Consider the following 9,543-nt stretch of genomic DNA (forward strand, 5'->3'; position numbering starts at 1 on the left):
TATATTTGTTGAACAAAAATGAGCTCAGGAAACAAAACCAGAGTATTGAAACTTTACATTAGGCTACCTCTAATATATAACTCTCAAACTGATAATTGGCACAGTTTCTGAAAATGCTGCCACTTAGCAACAGACTGACACACTGTTTATCATTCTTAATGAACATGAACTTTGTGTCTAGCTCTTAATTTAATAAAAATTCCTGAGAGGGTAGAATCACTTGAGAAAGCTTATGTCTGTGCGAACTCGAGAAACTACTTATTTTACCAAATTAATAATTAAAAAGCTACTCATTACCTCAGAAAATCTTGTGAGGCCCAGGGTCCAACTCAGCACATGTAATTGTTACATGGTGTATGACTGCAGTAAGAAGATTTAGAAACACAAATCTCTATCTCATGATAATTGTCTCAGGTGTTGTATAATCAATCCATCTCCAGCTGGGGCCTGGTAACTCCAACTGAAATTAATTTGATCAATCATTTCAAAGATCTAGATGAAAATCTTTCTGTAATGATAATGTAAAGACTGTTTTGGGAAGGAGATCCTAATCCTTTAGCAAATGAGTTCCCTATACCCTGGGTATGCTCACTGACAAATTGACACAGTTGTAATCCATTCCAATTTTGATAGAGCCTCAATTATTCCTTATAGAGATCCATGAGGTTATGTTTAATGTTCTTTCAAAACTTTGCCCCTAAAAGCCATACATTCAGTGTCATTGTATGTGACTTGAATGTAAGCTTATGCGGGCAGAGGTTTTTTTTCTCTTTTGTTCACTGATTTTTCTCTTCCTTCTATAGTTGTGCCTGGCACATAGTAGGCATGCAAATATTTGTTTAAGGAATGGCAAGTGAGTTTCAAAAATGACTACTTCTATTTCATCTATTATTATTTTGACACCTTGACCTGAAGAAACTTGCCACAAATCATAAGTTTCCAGTTTTCATTTTTCCTCACGGAGTTGCTTTCGTCTCTTAGGACAAGAATGCTTGAAAAAGCCTCAAGAGAAAATTGATTTGAGTCTGTGCTGCCAAAATAAATGGTTCTTTGTCAAAAACGTGGTGCTTATTTTGTAGAATACTGGTAAATATAAGAAGTCAAAGTATGCATTTACTTGAAAGAACATTTTGCATGTAGAACCTGACAGTCACATGGGGGAAGTTGCCTGTTGAGAAACGAACATTCCTAGATCCTGGTCATTACTTTCTGGCCTCCCCATTTCTGTAGTCATCTGTCTTATTGATCTTAAAGTCACCTTTGTAGTGAGACAGTTCATGTTTCTAGGAAAGTGCTATAGTTTGTGTAGTATTTCATCTTTCAAAATTCACACAGTAAATATAAACACTCCAAACCAGGAATCCAAACTTGAAAGTGGAGAGGCTGTTGCCTCACTTAACAGGGAATTATGTTATGGGCAGAAGCAAGTATGGGGAAAGAGAGACCAACAGAAAGATATTTTTAGCACAGAACAAAAAGATATTTTTAGCATGAAACAAAAAGGTCTACTTTCTAGATAAATTTAATATAGTTCTTTTTATCTTGTTTGATTATTCCTGATCCTTCTTGGAGTTTTATGTCTTCCATTTAAAAGAGCAGTCAGGCTTCCAGTCAAGATGGCAGAATAGACAATTGCCAGTGTCTATCATCACTCTCCCCACAAATCAACCAATTTACAACTATTAAAAAGCAACCACAGCCAGGCTGAGGCCACTAGAGTTCAGAGGAAAAGAGGGGAGACCTACGGAGTGCATGAAGGCAGGAGAGTCCACGATGAGAGAAAGAAAGAACCGCCCTGTTTCAAGCCCTGGCTGCTTCCAGGCTAGAGCTGGTGAGCACATGGAGCAGGAGCCAGCAAAAGACACAGCTGTGCCCTTTGGATGAAGTTGTTTGGAGGCCAGAGGGGAGAATAGGGCCTTGGTAGCTCGCAGACCAGCAAGACTACTAATAGGGTTCCTGTGGATCCACATAGGAGTGGGGAGCCACTCAGAGGCTGGTGAGTCATCGCAAGGCACTGGTGCATGGCCTGTCCCATGGAAAGGGTTTGGAGCATCGGGAGTGGGGGAGACGGGCCCACCGGGGGCACAGCATTGACAACTGATCTGCCCTGCAATCAGCGCAGGACCACTTGGTGGAGACTGGTGAGGAATACAGAACTTCAGGGGGTGCAGTTTGCTGAAAAGACTCAGGCGCAGATCAGAGTGTCTACACAACGCATGTGTACCAGATCTCACGAGAGTCAGAAGTACCTGTAAAGTTTACCATTAAAACCTGAGCTGCACAAAAAGCCTTTCCCAGGGAATCAGCAGCTAAGTAACAATTTAGCTCAACCACAGAGCTCAAGTGCAGGTAACCACAGGAAGTTCCCCAATTTTAGAAGTAAGCAAAAGACAAAAAATTAGTTCCAGGTCCGAGTTTAAGTGGTAGGAAAAGCAAATAATCTAACACAGAACTGGAAGAAAAAACAAAATACCCACAGATCAGAGACAAAGTTTGGTATTAACTAGTAAAGATCTCACATCACCGGAGTACACCTATAAAACCTAGAAAGAACAGAAATCCCCTGGGCTACCAAGCCACGGAGGAGGGAGGGCTGGGGGCCTCAGCCATGCCCCCTGACACCCACAACCAGCCCACTGACGACCACTGAGCCGCTGCAGGAAGAGCCCTGGGTTCGCCCTAGCCAGGGTAGTAGGGGGCCTCGGGCCTCGGCCATGCCCCCCCAACACTCACAACCAGCTCAGCGATGACCCCTGAGCTGCTGCAAGAAGTGCCCCAGGCTCCCAAGTTGGGGTGTTCGGGGGTGGCAAGAGCTTCAGCCACATACCCCTGACATCTGCACCCAGCCCAGCAATGACCAAGACACTGCTGGAAGCCCCCTGGTCTCCCCTGCAGGAATGAGAGGGTTGCCACAGGCCTCAACCCTGCCCTTCCTCTTTTCTCCCCCAGAGTTCCTTCCTGTTTCCCCTCTTCCCCTCCCCCCAAATGCTCTGCAACATCATAGAATATAAAAATATATACATTAACAAACAAAAAAATAAAAGTAGTTGGTTCAGTTTTTAAAAAATAAGTAAATAAAAATAAAAGAGCAGTCAGCCAGCCTGAATTCTTGGTTCTAATGCAAAATCCCACAAAAGGAATGTGGGCCAGCTTGAATCAAGGGCTCTTATGACCATCAGGTAAGAAATGGGAGGGATATTACATGAACATAGCTGCTATTCCTACATTGTAGTTGTTTGGGAGATTGGGTAGAACATTTCCTAGAAAAGGTACTGAAAGAATCCAAAGATGTCCCCTATGATATAATTTTAAAAATAATCTGCTCGGGAAAAGTCTGAAAATGTGAAGTTGGAAAGATGTAAACTAAAGGAAACCCAAACCTGTTAAAACTACTTGGAAAATGGATTTAGAATTCATAATCCTGTAAAGTTGAACATGTGCATACCCTACAACCCATCAATTTCACTTTTAAACATTTATAGAAAAACTACATATGTGTATTTTGGGGTTTATAAAAGCAGGAACAGTATTCAAAATGTTTGGCTTTAAAATGCAGGCACTGACGATTCAGACCACCAACTAATCAGAACCTGAGTCAGCTGTCAATATGGCCCTACACAGGCATTGCAGCTGATGACTGGCTGTGTACAAAAGTACTTATGGCATTCATAGTATCAAAAAATGACTCATGCCCATTGACAGGAGGATTGATATATTATGGTATATTCATAGAACAGAGTGCTAAACAACAAAGAAAATGATTCACAGTGTATGTATTAGTATGACCAAATCTGAAGAATACAAGGGTTGAGTGTAAAGTTCACAAACAAAACTTGTCTTACGGCACTAAATCCAAAGAAAAGCACAGGAACAGGAAAGAAAGTCACTTCATAGGGACTAATGTGAGGAGGAACACACAGAATCTCAAGAATATTTTTGATATTGTTTCTTTGATGTTAGATTTGTGTTGGTGGGTTGTAGCCTCATGAGTTTTTGTTTTATTATGCTTCAGCCTACGGATACGTTACATATATTCCTTTGTACATATGAAGTATTTCCTTTTTAAGCATATGAATACAATCCCACTTATGTAAAAATGTTTACACAAAATTTGTTATTAAAAAGATAGCTTGTTAATAAGATTACATAAACAATTGAGAACTTCAGAAAATGCTACAGGAATTCAAGAGCAGCACAGAACAATTCACTTATTAAGTACTCTAATGATAATAGGCTGATTGATTTAAGCTGAATTTTAAAGGATGGACACTAGATAGAAGTTGAGAGGGCAATCAGGAGAGAGCCCATTATAGGTAACCAATGTCAATGAAGTGGGAAAGTTCAAGACATGTTCAGAGAAAAGCAAGTATATTAGTAAGTCTGGAGTAAAGAATTTTCACTTGATAGTGGTGAGGTGCATTTAGGAAAATAGAATAGGGACAAACTGGAGGCATTGCAGACACAGCACAGAGGATGATCAGATTATGGGCAATCAGTGATTTTCTTTAGTAAGGGAATAATTCTTTTTAGTAAGAGATGGTGGACTGGATGGATAAGACGAGGGGAAGGACTTCAGACAGTTCAGAGGCTGTTCAGTTAAATGCTTATTGAATTATCCTCATCCAAATCCCAGATCAAATAAAGGAGGCAAGAAGGGAACTAACAAAGAACACCTACTATGTACCAATCCACTGCTAGACACTTTACCCACAATATCAAATTTTTCCCAAACACACGAAGTAGGTGGTTATCACCCCACATATACATTTACTGAAGCATAACAATATTAAATAATTTACCCACATTGATACAGCTAGTAAAATGGTAGTGCCTGAATTCAAACTAGGTCTGATTTTTCCATTCACTTTTCCTTACACACCAATATAGAAAAAAACTCAGGAATGAGAACACTCATGAAGGCCTCACTGGTAGTAATCCTTAAGTAGAAGCCAGAACTTAAGGAATAAGTTGCTTCCCTAGTAGCTTTGTTAACATTTATGTGTATTTGCTGACGTTTATATGCAAGTTTTGCATAATACAAATTCCTTTGTGACAGTTTTGGGTTCCTAAGGAGTACATTCTCCTAACTTACTTTCCCTTTGCATTGTGTATGCAAGGCTTTCATGGCATTACTCATTGTCCCTTGTATTTTAATCATTTGTGTCTGTATTTGTCTACAAAGGTCTAGAAGGAGGAGGCCATGTTGTACTCATTGTTTACTTCCCTTGCCTGACATTTTATAACAGTACTTTCCATGTAGTAGACATTCACTGTCCAGTCAATATTTTATAGTCAAGGTTGGAAATTAGTAATCACAGGAAAACCAGATACCTTGCAAAAGAAAGAAATGAGACAGACTAACCGACCAACAAACCACGGAAGGATCCTCAGGAAAAGCCAGAGGAATGAAGCATTAAGCAACCATTTTCCTGTATATTTCTACAACCAGTTGAGACTGGTCCATTCCCCCATTTAAGGAACATGGAGAAAGTATCAAAGGCATTTGCAAGGAAAAATTACTTCCCAGATGGCCTCCTCGTCTTACTTGTGATTTTGCCATTATCTTGCTGTGTGAGTCCAAGAAAGAAGGGAACACGTGTTCTTCAGTGTTGCTGACTGAGAAACTCATTGCTGGAAAGTACCACAAATAGGCAAGGCTAAATTGCTTTTTAAGTGTAATAATTGTAGCAGAAAAATCTGGAAGCAATCCAAATAGCAAATTGGTTTAAATATTATCCATCCACTCTGGAATATTATGCAGTCATTAAAAATGTTTAGAAGGACTATAGCCACATGGAAAAAGGCCATGATACATTAACAGACAGAAAGCGGGTTATACGTTAGAAGGGAAGTGAAGAGAAGGGGTGCCAAGAGGGGAAAGAAATCCTTATTCATTCCACAAGTATTTATTAAGCACCTACTACATCGGAGGCAACTCGACAAGCGCTAGGATAAGCCAAAAAAAAAAAAAAAAAAAATTCTGTTGTAGAGGAATCCATAGAATAACATCTCCCTCTCCTCACAAAACCCCACAGCATTCACACCTTTTCTTCTTCTTTGTTAAGCGGGCTCTTCCTCATTTCAAGTAATTATTTTGAACACCACTGGAAGTGTAAGGACATCATAAAGGCTGCTGCCAAGTGCGCCTCCATGTCTGGAAGTGTCCGGGGCCCGAGCGCCGCCAGTGCGTGTGCCAGGCGCTGTGCTGGGCGCTGGGGGCAGAGCTGAGGGGAGGCCTGCAGCCCAGCCCCGAGGGCCTCGCCATCTCCACACAAGGCCGACTTGGAGAAGTGGCCCAGGGATAGAGGTGCAGTGAGGAGGCTCGGGCGGATTTCGCCAGTGCCCGGCCCAGAGAGTAAGCAGGGCGAGGTTGGAGCAGGAGGCGGTTGGGGAGCCGGACATCCGGGAGGGCGGCCGGGGGCGGGTGGGGGCGTGGCCCGGAGCACCCCGCGGCCGGCTCTGCGCGCTGAGTGGCCCCTCAGGCCTCGCGCTCGCTCGGCCCCTGGTAGGCGGGAGAGCTCTGAGGGGGTCGCTTCCCTGTAGCGACCTGCGAGCAACCGTCTGAGTCCCTGAGGGCTCTGTGCCAGGCCGACTTTGCCTCCGGGCCCCAGCTCACAGAGCCACAGGTTTTCGCAGGTACCTTTCCTCGCACCCCGACGTCGGGCCGCGCAGGCGTATCTCCAGCGTCGGTCGTGCCCGGCAACTCTGTCCGCTCCGCCGCCCACCATGTGTGAGAAGGTGGCCGCGGCCCACACGCTTCCGCCGGCGAACCTTCTCAGTGACTTCGCGGCGATGAGCACACACACTCCAGCTCCTTCGGCCTGGGGCTGCAGAGACGCGGCGACCAGGGGCCCGGAGGGAGTGAGGGCCCGCCCCGAGCTGGGGTAGGACCAAGCGGGAGGGGACAGAGGAGAGGTAACGGGGCCCCGAAGCGTCCCACCGGGGGGCGCCCCTCAGGCGGCCCTAGCGTTGGGAGAGAGGCTCCCAGCCCTTGGCTCCTGTGGATCATGCTCCCGGTGGAAGAGCTCCTGCCTCCGCGGCCTCCCGCCGGCAGCCTTGGTGGGATGGGGAGTGGTCTTCTGAGTATGTCCTGCCTCTTTCTCCTGTGTCCCACTCAGCACACCTTTTTCCCAAGAGCGGCTGCACCCGAATCGTGAGATCCGAACTGCGGTATCTCAGTGCTAGGCCCGTAGCCCATTTCTCAAAACTGACCAGTGTTGTCTTCTTACGTGACATCCAGTATGCCCGGAGGCCAGCTAGCCTCCACGTTTTAGAAGACGTTGGAAGTAATTTAACATTTAAAGACTGATTAGGCCATGCTGTGTTAAAATTGAGAGCATGTCTATTTACAAATTCTATTCTCTGACATAACCACTGATCTCTGTTACCCATAAAATGGTCTTAACGTTTAAATTATACGTAGTAGTTGAGGCGAAATTGGGCTTGCTGACCTATGCAGACTCTTCTTTCCCTGAAAGACACCCTTTTACAGACGTGTCCTGTAAAAGAGCTAATGATATAATAATGGTAGTGCTATATACTAAGTTTTTGCTAAGCATTCAGCACTGTGCTAGGCATTATCTATATAGTTCCTTTTCTCATTAACCCTACAAAATATGTATAATTCATAATGACTAATCATAGATATTTTTTATAGAGTACTTGCTATCTACCAGATTTTAAATAGAGATAGGTACTTTTATTATCTCCATATCATAAGTGAGGAAACCAAGTCTCTCAGAAGTTAAATAGCCTCAGGCCACATAGCTGGTGAGACAGAATCAGATCTTAAATCCAGGTCTGTTCTCCAGTATTTTAACAGATACTTTCACCTGGTTTTGTCCTTTTGCCTTGAGACATGCTTAACTATCCTCTGTCTTAAAAAACAAACAAACAAACAGACAAACAAAAAAAAAACTTCTCATTTGATTACTGTCCCTTCTGGCTGCTGTTCATTTTCTTCCTTCTAATCAAAGCCACATTGAAAAAAAAGGGGGGGAGGTGGCACGTGTTCACATTTCCTGCCTCATTTTCTAGAACATCATTCCTTTAATGCTATTCAGACCTGGTTTCCATGTATTCCTATCACTTTATTATTGAGTTATAATAATGCTCCTTTCTTCACTAATTTGTTGGATTGCTAATCAGATTTGAATATATGTGCTATGAAATTGCAGTCATGTGTCACTTAACAACTGAGATACATTCTGAGAAATGTGTCTTTAGGTGACTTCATCGTTGTGCAAATATCATAGAATGTACTTAGACAAACCTAGATGGCACAGCCTACTACACACCTAGGCTATATGGTGTAGCCTATGGCGTCTAGGGTACAAACCTGTACAGCATAGCATGTTTCTGTACTGAATACAGTAGGCAATTTGTACTACAATGGTAAGTATTCGTGTATCTAAACATATCAAAACATAGAATAGGTATGGTAAAAATATGGTATAAAAGATAAAAACTGGTATACCAATGGCACTTATCATGAATGGAGCTTGCAGGACCTAACGTTGCTCTGGGTGAGTCAGTGAGCGGTGAGTGAATGTGAAGGCTTAAGTTATTACTAGTACACTACCGTAGCCTTTAAAAACTGTACACTTAGGCTACACTGAATTTATTTTAAAAAATAAAGTAATTGCAGTATAATGTTATGATGGCTACAGTGTCACTGTTCGATAGGAATTTTTTGGTTCCATCATAATCTTATTGGCCCACCATCCTATATGCAGTCCATTGTGTGCCAGAGACATCGTTATGCAGTCCATGACTGTATTTTACAAACACCATAACACCTAGCACTTGGCTAAGGTCAAAAGTGTTCTATAATCTATAGATGATTAATTAAATGCTATAGTTATTTCACTAAGCATTCTTTTTTTGGAGGGTGGGGGGACAGCTGGATGGTGAAAGGATCTGAAGGATTCTTTTTTAAAAGCTATTTTATTTTAGCAAAAAAGATGATAAGCCCATCTTTTTTCCCCTCAGTAATGGCTTAGTTAACCACTGAGTCTCCACTTATTGTGCACATTTACACTGCTAATGCTAGAATTAAATTTATATAAAGAGCAGCCTCATAGCTAGGTTTATGTTTTCCTGGCAAGGTGACAGTAAGTAATATTGGAGTGCTTACTATGTGTCAAATGTTTTATACATGACTTTATTTAATATTTAAAACAGTTCTTTAGTGGTTAAAGAATCTGGGACTTTGGTGTCTGGCGGTCCTGGATGCAAGTCCTAGTTTTATCACTTACTACTTATGTGGTTAAGGGAAAATGTCTTCACTTCTCTAAACCTCAAATTTCTGACTTACAAAGTAAGACACTTTATAACCCACCTTATACAGGTGTTTTGAGAAGTAAATGAGATAATACATGTATAACATTTAACACAGCGTCTGGCATATATTAAGTGCTCAGTGTGCAACTGCAATTTTAAGTTAAGGCTTACCTGCCTGCTCCAACTGAATTGCCTAAGGACATTGCTATTAGCTTTTTCATATAGACAGATGAATCCCCAGACTACTGCTTTTCCTATTGT

The sequence above is a fragment of the Cynocephalus volans genome, chromosome X, assembly GCF_027409185.1.
Source record: "Cynocephalus volans isolate mCynVol1 chromosome X, mCynVol1.pri, whole genome shotgun sequence".
NCBI classification, from domain to species: domain Eukaryota; kingdom Metazoa; phylum Chordata; class Mammalia; order Dermoptera; family Cynocephalidae; genus Cynocephalus; species Cynocephalus volans.